The following is a 12,380-nucleotide window of genomic DNA, read 5'->3' on the forward strand; positions in this document are numbered from 1 at the left end:
GCAACTATAAAAAGACATTATTTTTCAGACCACAGGGTAATTTGAATATGGCCTGAGTAATACTAAAAATTATTATTTTGTTAGTTTCATTATGTATGCTTAATATATATGGTTTTATTAGAAGCACATGCAGAAGAATTGGTTAACAGGTGAAATGACATAATATCTGTAATTTGCTTCAAAATGCTTTAGGAAAGTAAAGAGTTGGGGGAAGAGATGAAACAAGATTGGGAGGATGATGATAATCTTTGAGGCTAGGGGAAAGGTGCATGGAATTTCGTTTTACTGTCACATATATCTGAACTTCTCTAGTTAAAAAAAAATTCAACATATTAGTTCTTTCCTCTCAAAGCTGCAAACTAACAGAATCCCCCTCAGGTCCCAGAGGGCCATGGAGTGCCCTGTGAATTTTTTGTCTGAAGGTGCTTGTTTCTATGCAGCAATTTAAGAACCCACAGATCTATTAGTATCTCAGCTTCATTAATAACCTTCAGGTTCAACTTTTTAAAAATGAACTGGCAATGATATCAAGCTTAAAAGAATGATAAGCTGATTCTGCAAAGGTCAAGGGATTAGGAGAGCCCAAAGGGGGCCAGCTACTGACCTAGGGCATGACCTTCATCACAGTGAGAGAACTTTCCTCCCACAGAAATAACTGCACAAACCAGAGTGGATGAAAGCAGAAGCTCTATGCTCTGGGCTTTGCTGACTGTGAGCAAAATTTGCCCCCCGTGGACGTAGCACTGGAGCCTGGACCACCCAGCAGAGGGAGTAATTAAGCTGGGAAAGGTCACCGATTCATAATTCATGTCAAATGGCTTGATTTAACCAGTAGCCCCCTCCTCCACTAGTGCCTATCTCAATGTTGAGGGAAAGGGACCATCTGAAGATTTCCAGGCCTGCAAAGACATCTGCCTGCATTACCTGGGGGCAGAGTACTCCTGCTGGATCTGAGGACAATCTGGGGCCAGGGCAGGAGTGTGCATGACTGTTCCTCATGGTTAATGCATCCAGTTGGGCATCTGGAATAGGGCACTTTATCAAGGCCATCCCCTTGTATTTGAGCTCACTCAGTAATCACTTACCGAGTCTGAATAATCTTCACAGAGCTACCATTTAATAACCGCTTACTGTATGCTAAGTCTTTCCCAGGTATTAACCACATTCAGCAGGTGGCCATATTATCCCCTCTTACAGAAGAGGAAAAGGAGGTTAAATGGGGGGTGAGGTGGTTTATGTACATTGAATTAACCAGATCCCCAGAATTTATAACCATCTCTGACTAACTCCAAGGCCCTGCTCTTAACTTCTGCTGGGTCTTGCCCAATGACAACGGTCTTGGGCTGAAACAGAGGTCATCCAATTCTCTGGGTCACAGTTTGTTGTTGTTTAGTCACTAATAGACTTCTGGGCTCCTCTGTCCATGGAATTCTCCAGGTGAGAGCACTGGAGTGGGTTGCCATTTCCTTCTCCTGGGGATCTTCCTGACCCAAGAAGTGAACCCATGTCTCCTGCATCTCCTGTGTTGCTGGTGGATTCTTTACCACTGAGCCACTTGGGAAGCAGGTGAAAGTTTACTGTGGTCCTATTTATTTAATGTTTTGATTAGAGAGCTCAGTGTAGCCTGATCAGTTCAACCAAAGATGGGCAGTGGCTGGAAGGAAAGGAAGCTTTCTGCTCAGCCCTAAACTCTCATTTTGCTTAAACCACTCAACCACATAGCTCAACACCCCCTCCCTGTAAAGGCGAGTTTGAACATTCGCAAGTGTCTGTGGCACTTGCCTGGGGCCCTGCTATGTGTTGACCCTACGCCTGTTGGCCTCTGGCATTCTGGGTCTACAGTGGGGGCATTGGCTCCTGCTCTGGTCCTGGTGGCCTTTAGCTTTGGACTCTCTGGTTGGTTACTGCACAAGCAACCCATGAACTGCCACTGCAGAGCCTACAGTGAATGTCAGGAATGATTCACTGTATGGGAAGGACTCATTCCTGCCATTTTGCTGATGACCCCTGAGACCCCAGGCCTACTGGTCCAACCCCACAAGCCCAGGACCTCTGTGAGTGCCAATGACATGCACATGCTCTTTCTGGCTTAAGTGTGGTAACTCTGATCAGAGGCTCTGCTTTGGGAATCTAACTACACAAAACTTTTTATATCATCTAAAATTCCTTCCTTTAGTTGTTCTGGAGGCTCTTTTTCAAACTGCTGGACTGTCATTGCACCTTGAGAATACTTAAGAAATAAAATTCTGTCTTCATTTGGGTAGGACCATTAAGGGATGGAGACACTCCTCTTAGAAGCACAACATAGAGTGGCAGTAGGAAACAGCAACAGCTCCCAGGAGAAACTGAGCAGAAGAGATGAGGCTCCTGGTCCAAGAATAGTATTTCCAGAATGTGGAGCCAGGGTTCCCTGGTAGCTCAGATGGTAAAGAATCTGCCTGCAGTGTGGGAGACCTGGGTTCAATCCTTGGGTTGGGAAGATCCCCTGGAGGAAGCATGGCAACCCACTCTAGTGATCTTGCCTGGAGAATACCCATGGACCAAGGAGCCTGGCAGGCTACAGTCCATGGGGTTGCAAAGATATCAGATATGACTGAGTAAGGGCTGAGTGTGGAGCCAGTCAGGCAGTACCTGCCCTGAGTTACATCTCTGGAGGCACCTAGCATCAGAACCAGTGAAATCAGGGGAGGGAGGCAAACTCCTCCTAGGAGGATTGCCCCTGGTTCTGGTCTAAGAGCTTCTGAGAAAAGCTCAAAGCTTTAGTTGTTAGATCTTCAAAGCAGTTGCTCTCACTGTGCAGCCTCTTTTAGGAATTTCAGGTTGTGGACACACCCTTCTCCCATCCTGTGATCCACAAACTTATCGTTTGCCTTTAGACACTTCATGGCTATTCCTTCCTCTCCTGGAAAGGAGGAATTGATCAAATTAAAATCAACTCCCCTATCACCACCACCAATTTTGAAACTCTTATGTCAGTTAATCCACCTGATTAAAATTGATTAAACACCTACTATGCAACAGATACTAAGCAAGGTCTGGGAAAACAGAAGTGAACAAAACAGATGCATGCCTTGCCTTCACATCACAGATGGTCTGGTCCCTCTCTGGTCTAGGAGATGGATCATTAAGTAAATCATTCCTGTGAAGTCTGAAGGCAGTTAAGGCAGCAGAAATATAGGGTCTATAAAGGGCCCTCAGGAGTCTAACCAAGACAGGAAGATGGGACCCTTCTCCTAATGCAGAAACTCAAAATGAGGAAAGACTCAAGGGCCTTGTGGGGAGGGTCGGGGAGAGAGGGGCATGGGGGTAGCCAGAGGGAACTGAGGAAAGCGGAACCCGCATTCTGGCCACAAACCCCAAGGCAGCCTCCAGGACGATCAGGATGGCTTTCAGGGAGAGGAACTGACTTCCCTTTATTAGGCCATTTGGCTGCTCTAACAATTAGTCCAGTGAATAACCGAAAGCCCCCTGCCTCCCACCCACCCCCTCTCAGCCACCTTCCACCCCAGGCGACCACAGCTGTGAGGAAAGCAATTGGTATTTGGCAATTTTCACGTGCAAGAATCATAGAGAATTGAAAGCGATGAGATAAGCCAGGCTGCGCACCCCTCCTGCCGGGGCCCCAGGCACTCTCTCAGTCTGTGCTTTCCCCCTGGGGTTGCAGAACTGTGGCCCCGCTGCCACCCCCATGTCTTCTCCATCTGGAAGTTTCCTCTGCATCCAGGCCGCACTTCAGCAACCTCCTGTTCCTGGTTCCTCCTTCTTAAGCCCTAGGCTTAACATTTCCTCCTCCTGCCTTGTCTCTCCCCAGGGCTCCAGTGTTGAGCTCCATCAGCCACTGTTGGTTTCTGCTCACTGGGGTGGGTCAGCGGGTGGTTCTCCACCTCCCCCCAAACCCCCATGAAGAAGCCCACTCAGGAACCAAAACTTCAGTAGGCTCTGGGCCACTCCTCCATGATTTTCTCAGCACTTTGAAAACTTCCCACTTCATCCATTCTACAAAACCCGCTGGGGTTTCCTAAAAGCTCAAAGCCTTCCAGAGGGAGAGCAAGTCAGAGAAACTGTCAGGGCTTTCAGGACCAGGGCTGAAAAATCCCCCTGAGTACATGTGTCTGAATGTGGCCTCTGTGTGTATGTCTGTGTGGTAGACTGCGTGTGTGCATGTGTGTGAAAGAATTACTCAGAATGAAACAAAACATGTTCCTAGCAAGCTTAGCTGATGTTCCTACCAGCAGCCTAGACAATGCATCACCTGGTTTCAGCACTAGGCCATCTCCACACTGCTGGGGCGAACCCCTTTAGTACCAGGGCTCTGGCACAACAGGTTCCTTGGGTGGGGGTGGCAAATAGTCATTACATACCCTGAGGGGCAAGTTGCCCTCACAGGCTATGGCCAGTCCCTTATGAACTTTGCAGATGTTCTCCCTGAGGCCAACCTCTACCACCCTCCCCATCCTCCGCCCTTTGTTCTCTGCCCCCTTCCCAGCTCTGGTGCACTTTTCTAATTTGGGAGGCCTGAGAGCCCCATCCTTGGCCCTCTCTTCTCCCACAGCCAGCTCAGCGGTTGGAGGGAGAGATGGAAAGAGAATACGTGTGCAGGAGTGAGAAAGAGCGTACGAAGTAGAAAGGGAGGGAGGCCACAGGAGGTGTGTGAGTAGTAGGGGAGTGGATTCCACAGTCCCCATTCAGTTCAGTTCAGTTCAATTCAGTTGCTCAGCCATGTCTGACTCTTTGCGACCCCATGGACTGCAGCACAGCAGGCCTCCCTGTCCATCACCAACTCCTGGAGTTCACTCAAACTCATGCCCATTGAGTCGGTGATGCCATCCAACCATCTGTCTGTCCTCCCCTTCTCCTCCCACCTTCAATCATTCCCAGTGTCAGGGTCTTTTCCAATGAGTCAGTTCTTCACATCAGGTGGCCAAAGTTTCAGCTTCAGTGTCAGTCCTTCCAATCAACATTCAGGACTGATTTCCTTTAGGCTGGACTAGGTGGATCTCCTTGCAGTCCAAGGGACTCTCAAGAGTCTTCTCCAACACCACAGTTCAGAAGCATCAATTCTTCAGCACTCAGCTTTCTTTACAGTCCAACTCTCACATCCATACCTGATCACTGGAAAAACCATAGCCTTGACTAGATGGACCTTTGTTGACAAAGTAATGTCTCTGCTTTTGAATATACTATCTACGTTGGTCATAGCTTTTCTTTTGAGGAGCAAGGGTCTTTTAATTTCATGGCTGCAGTCACCATCTACAGTGATTTTGGAGTCCCCCCAAAATAAAATCAGCCACTGTTCCCATTGTTTCCTCATCTATTTTCCCATAAAGTGATGGGACCAGATGCCATGATCTTAGTTTTCTGAATGTTGAGTTTTAAGCCAACTTTTTCACTCTCCTCTTTCACTTTCATCAAGAGGCTCTTTGGTTCTTCTTCTCTTTCTGCCATAAGGGTGGTGCCATCTTCATATCTGAGGTTATTGATATTTCTCCCAGCAATCTTGATTCCAGCTTGTGCTTCTTCCAGACCAGCGTTTCTCATGATGTACTCTGCATAGAAGTTAAATAAGCAGGGTGACAATATACAGCCTTGACGTACTCCTTTTCCTATTTGGAACCAGTCTGTTGTTCCATGTCCAGTTCTAACTGTTGCTTCCTGACCTGCATACAGATTTCTCAAGAGGCAGGTCAGGTGGTCTGGTATTCCCATCTCTTGAAGAATTTTCCAGAGTTTGTTGTGATCCACACAGTCAAAGGCTTTGGCATAGTCAATAAAGCAGAAGTAGATGTTTTTCTGGGACTCTCTTGCTTTTTCGATGATCCAGCGGATGTTGGCAATTTGATCTCTCATTCCTCTGTCTTTTCTAAATCCAGCTTGAACATCTGGAAGCTCATGGTTTACATACTGTTGAAGCCTCGCTTGGAGAATTTTGAGGATTACTTTACTAGCGTGTGAGATGAGTGCAATTGTGCGGTAGTTTGAGCATTCTTTGGCTTTGCCTTTCTTTGGGATTGGAATGAAAACTGACCTTTTCCAGTCCTGTGGCCACTGCTAAGTTTTCCAAATTTCCTGGCATATTGAGTGCAGCATTCTAACAGCATCATCTTTTAGGATTTGAAATACCTCAACTGGAATTCCTCACCTCCACTAGCTTTGTTAGTAGTGATGCTTCCTAAGACCCACTTGACTTCTCATTCTCCATTAGCAGTCCGCATTAGCAGCAGTCCCCATTAGCAGCACTAATTGGACAGTAATTGGTGTTATCATAAAAAAACAAAAAAAAACTGGAAAACAGTTAACTTCCCCAGCACACACACTTGCTTTCCAGTGATGCCTTGATACTTGGAAAAATGAGCAATTTCCTCTCACAAAAAAACTTTTCAGGACCTAGACTATGGTGTGTTCACAGAGGGGCTTGGATCTTGTCCTCCCCAACTTCCTGTAGTTTCATCATACTCCTTCTGAGGGCCAGGTTCTGGTCTTCCTTGGCTGGCCTCCTGACTGGCCAGAACAACCTGGGCTCTTGGTAAACATCCAGGCAAGTGAGACTGAGCTTCCAGCCATGAATGTGGGGATGCATGAGGGCTGATGGTCCTCTCTCCCACCTGTCCTCAACTATGCTCCAGCTGAGGAAAGCTGCTTACTCCCTCTTCACTTGGAGAGCTTATTTTTGCCTGAAAGCCTTGTCCCAGGGTGTGCCTGGAAGGCGTTCCCATTCCCCTATTCCTTCCAGTCTCACCTGCCTAAAAAACTAAAAACTCTCCTCCTCCAGGAAGCCTTCCCTGATTTTGCTAGTTTAATTCTACTCTGGAATTCCTTCAGCACTCACATCCTTGCTTTACACTGTATTATATATATATATATCTGTCTTCAGAGCAGTAGTCACTCACTGAGTGTGAATTAGGTTTAAGGTACTGAGGAGATGAAGATAAATGAGACAGAGATCCCAGCTCAATGAGCTCACAACCTACTGACAAGTCAATGATGTACTGTTGCTAAACTCTGTGAAAAAAAAGTGAGCATCGGGCTAATGAGAAAGGGAACATCTGAGATAGTTTTGGAACTCAGGGGAGGGGCTGTTTTGAGTGCTTCATATATTTCAATTCATTTAAACCTCTTGGTACATTGTTATACTGAAAAGAGAGTGTACTCTGATACTACTATTATCATCTCCATTTTAAGGACAGGAAAGCTGAAGCACAGAGAGGTTTAGTAACTTGCTCAAGGTCACACAGCTACTACATGGCAGATCTAAGATTCAAACCCACACAGCCTGACTCCCAAACCCACAGTCTTAACCTCCATGCCCCACTATGTCCTCTAGGAACCAGCTGAATGATAAGGAAAAGAGGAAAGTTGTTTAGGGCAGAGGGACAAGCAGTTGCAAAGTTCCAGAATCTAAAGAGGGCTGTGGTAGAGAAGAGAGGATCTGCAGGAACCATCAGCAAAAGCACGAAGGTTGGGTGGGATGTGAGGATGAGAAACAGGGATTATCACTCTGTGACCCTTGCACAAGCAGCCTGTAGAGGTAGAAGGGGTCTCTGGGAGAGGAGGCTAAGTAAGTGGACCGAGGCCGGGTCTGGAAGGGACTTGAGTGCTGTACTAGAGAGTGTCAGCCTCATCCTGAAGGCCCTGGGAAGTCAGTAAAGAGTTTTAAGTGAGAGGGTGACATAATTAGAATATCCCATAAGGTGACTTCCATGATCCAGAAGAGGGATGTTGAGTGTCTGTGCTGGGGCAGTGACAGTGGTGAGGAGGACAGGGGCTCATCATTTTAAAGATTAAAACAAGATGATTTGGTGAGAGACTGAATGTGGGTGGATATGAAAGAGGCAAGAGTCAAGGAGGGCCCTGAGATTTAGGGTCTAATTTGGTTTAGTTATGTCCTTCTTTAAAGAAGCAGAGAAGGTTTGTGAAGAAAAATATGAATTCTATCTTGAACAGGTTTGATTCAGGAGGCCTCGGGTAAAAGTGTTCACAAGAAGAATTTAGGAATGCAAGCCTAGAACCAAGGAGAAAGTGAGGAGCCAGATTCAGAACTGGGAGTCCCTACACGGCTGCGACCGGCGCACTAAGTGCGGGTGAGAGGAGCTACCCCACGTCCGAGGTCAGGGGCACAAGCCGGGAGGACCCCATGGCCGAAGGGTGGCGGCCAAGAGGAGTTACTGCAAGAGGTCAGGGGCAGCGGCCTAGAGTGCCAGGCTGCAACCGTGCAGGAACGGCCAAGAGGAGCTACCCCACATCTGAGGTCAGGGGCGGCAGCCGAGAAGAGCTACCCCGCGTCCGAGGTCAGGGGCGGCGGCCGGGAGGTGCTACCCCACGTCCAAGAAGCGGTGGCTGCGCGGGCACAGGAGGGCCTAGAGGAGCTATCCCACGTTAAAGATCAGGAAGGGCGGCGGTGAGGAGATACCGCTCGTCCAAGGTAAGGAGCAGAGGCTGCGCTTTGCTGGAGCAGCCGTGAAGAGATACCCTACGCCCAAGGTAAGAGAAACCTAAGTAAGACGGTAGGTGTTGCAAGAGGGCATCAGACAGCAGACACACTGAAACCATACTCACAGAAAACTAGTCAATCTAATCACACTAGGACCACAGCCTTGTCTAACTCAATGATACTAAGCCATGCCCATGGGGCAACCCAAGACGGGCGGGTCATGGTGGAGAGGTCTGACAGAAGGTGGTCCACTGGAGAAGGGAATGGCAAACCACTTCAGTATTCTTGTCTTGAGAACCCCATGAACAGTACGAAAAGGCAAAATGATAGGATACTGAAAGAGGAAGTCCCCAGGTCAGTAGGTGCCCAATATGCTACTGGAGATCAGTGGAGAAATAACTCCAGAAAGAATGAAGGGATGGAGCCAAAGCAAAAACAACACCCAGTTGTGGATGTGACTGGTGATGGAAGCAAGGTCCGATGCTGTAAAGAGCAATATTGCATAGGAACCTGGAATGTCAGGTCCATGAATCAAGGCAAATTTGGAAGTGGTCAAACAGGAGATGGCAAGAGTGAACGTCGACATTCTAGGAATCAGCAAACTAAAATGGACTGGAATGGGTGAATTTAACTCAGATGACCATTATATCTACTACTGCCGGCAGGAATCCCTCAGAAGAAATGGAGTAGCCAGCATGGTCAACAAAAGAGTCCTAAATGCAGTACTTAGATGCAATCTCAAAAATGACAGAATGATCTCTGTTTGTTTCCAAGGCAAACCATTCAATATCACAGTAATCCAAGTCTATGCCCCAACCAGTAACGCTGAAGAAGCTGAAGTTGAACGATTCTATGAAGACCTACAAGACCTTTTAGAACTAACACCCAAAAGAGATGTCCTTTTCCTTACAGGGGACTGGAATGCAAAAGTAGGCAGTCAAGAAACACCTGGAGTAACAGGCAAATTTGGCCTTGGAATATGGAATGAAGCAGGGCAAAGACTAATAGAGTTTTGCCAAGAAAACGCACTGGTCATAGCAAACACCCTCTTCCAACAACACAAGAGAAGACTCTACACATGGACATCACCAGATGGTCAACACTGAAATCAGATTGATTATATTCTTTGCAGCCAAAGATGGAGAAGCTGTATACAGTCAACAAAAACAAGACCAGAAGCTGACTGTGGCTCAGACCATGAACTCCTTATTACCAAATTCAGACTTAAATTGAAGAAAATAGGGAAAACCACTAGACCATTCAGGTATGACCTAAATCAAATCCCTTATGATTATACAGTGGAAGTGAGAAATAGATTTAAGGGCCTAGATCTGATAGATAGAGTACCTGATGAACTATGGAATGAGATTCGTGACATTGTACAGAAGACAGGAATCAAGACCATCCCCATGGAAAAGAAATGCAAAAAAGCAAAATGGCTGTCTGCGGAGGGCTTACAAATAGCTGAGAAAAGAAGAGAAGCGAAAAGCAAAGGAGAAAAGGAAAGATATAAGCATCTGAATGCAGAGTTCCAAAGAATAGCAAGAAGAGATAAGAAAGCCTTCCTCAGTGATCAATGAAAAGAAATAGAGGAAAACAACAGAATGGGAAAGACTATAGATCTCTTCAAGAAAATTAGAGCTACCAAGGGAATATTTCATGCAAAGATGGGCTTGATAAAGGACAGAAATGGTATGGACCTAACAGAGGCAGAAGATATTAAGAAGAGGCGGCAAGAATACACAGAAGAACTGTATAAAAAAGATCTTCACGACCCAGATAATCACGATGGTGTGATCACTGACCTAGAGCCAGACATCCTGGAATGAGAAGTCAAGTGGGCCTTAGAAAGCATCACTACGAACAAAGCTAGTGGAGGTGATGGAATTCCAGTGGAGCTATTTCAAATCCTGGAAGATGATGCTGTGAAAGTGCTGCACTCAATATGTCAGCAAATTTGGAAAGCTCAGCAGTGGCCACAGGACTGGAAAAGGTCAGTTTTCATTCCAATCCCAAAGAAAGGCAATGCCAAAGAATGCTCAAACTACCGCACAATTGTACTCATCTCACATGCTAGTAAAGTAATGCTCAAAATTCTCTAAGCCAGGCTTCAGCAATACGTGAACCGTGACTTCCTGATGTTCAAGCTGGTTTTTAGAAAAGGCAGAGGAACCAGAGATCAAATTGCCAACATCCGCTGGATCAGCAAAAAAGCAAGAGAGTTCTAGAAAAACATCTATTTCTGCTTTCTTGACTATGCCAAAGCCTTTGACTGTGTGGATCACAATAAACTGTGGAAAATTCTTCAAGAGATGGGAATACCAGACCACCTGACCTGCCTCTTGAGAAATCTGTATGCAGGTCAGGAAGCAACAGTTAGAACTGGACATGGAACAACAGACTGGTTCCAAATAGGAAAAGGAATACGCCAAGCCTGTATATTGTCAGCCTGCTCATTTAACTTATACGCAGAGTACATCATGAGAAACGCTGGTCTGGAAGAAGCACAAGCTGGAATCAAGATTGCTGGGAGAAATATCAATAACCACAGATATGCAGATGACACCACACTTATGGCAGAAAGTGAAGAGGAACTAAGAAGCCTCTTGATGAAGTGAAAGTGGAAAGTGAAAAAGTTGGCTTAAAGCTCAACATTCAGAAAATGAAGATCATGGCATCTGGTCCCATCACTTCATGGGAAATAGATGGGGAAACAGTGGAAACAGTGTCAGACTTTATTTTGGGGGGCTCCAAAATCACTGCAGATGGTGACTGCAGCCATGAAATTAAAAGACGCTTACTCCTTGGAAGGAAAGTTATGACCAACCTAGATAGCATATTCAAAAGCAGAGACATTACTTTGTCAACAAAGGTTCGTCTAGTCAAGGCTATGGTTTTTCTAGTGGTCATGTATGGATGTGAGAGTTGGACTGGGAAGAAGGCTGAGTGCCGAAGAATTGATGCTTTTGAACTGCGGTGTTGGAGAAGACTCTTGAGAGTCCCTTGGACTGCAAGGAGATGCAACCAGTCCATTCTGAAGGAGATCAGCCCTGGGATTTCTTTGGAAGGAATGATGCTAAAGCTGAAACTCCAGTACTTTGGCCACCTCATGCGAAGAGTTGACTCATTGGAAAAGACTCTGATTCTGGGAGGGATTGGGGGCAGGAGGAGAAGGGGACGACGGAGGATGAGATGGCTGGATGGCATCACTGACTCGATGGACGTGAGTATGAGTGAACTCCGGGAGTTTGTGATGGACAGGGAGGCCTGGCGTCCTGCGATTCATGGGGTTGCAAAGAGTCGGACGTGACTGAGCGACTGAACTGAACTGAACTGAGCAGTATGGGCTCTGGAGTGAGACTTCCTGGGTTCAAATTCTGGCTCTATCACTTGATACCTATAAACTGCAGGTAATAATAGGGTTGTTGTAAGAATTAAATGACGCAATCCATATTAAGCAACTTCCCTGGTGGCTCAGATGGTAAAGAATCTACCTGCAATGCGGGAGACCTGGGTTCAATCTCTGGGTTGGTAAGATCCCCTGGAGGAGCAAGGCAGCCCAGTCCAGTATTCTTGCCTGGAAAATCCCCATGGACAGAGGAGCCTGGCGGACTACAGTCCATGGGGTCGCAAAGAGTTGGATACAACTGAGCGACTAAGCACAGCACAGCACATATTAAGCAAGCAACATAGATTTTGAAACACAATAAATCTTAAGTGTTTGATACTGTTAGTATTATTTAGTATTTAAAGCCCTCAGAGTAGATGAGATCTCTCAAGAGAATATGCAGGGACAGAAGAAGGGATGAGAGTTGAATCCTGGAGAAAAAAGAAGGGTTGGGAGGAGGCAGACAAGAGAGAGTGAGAGAATCAAGAGAGGAAGGCGATCCAGAGGGAATTATGCCACCGAAGAGAATTTCACAGTCGATGTGGGCCTGGGCACCTCTGCAGC

The sequence above is a fragment of the Bubalus bubalis genome, chromosome 6 (assembly GCF_019923935.1).
Source record: "Bubalus bubalis isolate 160015118507 breed Murrah chromosome 6, NDDB_SH_1, whole genome shotgun sequence".
NCBI classification, from domain to species: domain Eukaryota; kingdom Metazoa; phylum Chordata; class Mammalia; order Artiodactyla; family Bovidae; genus Bubalus; species Bubalus bubalis.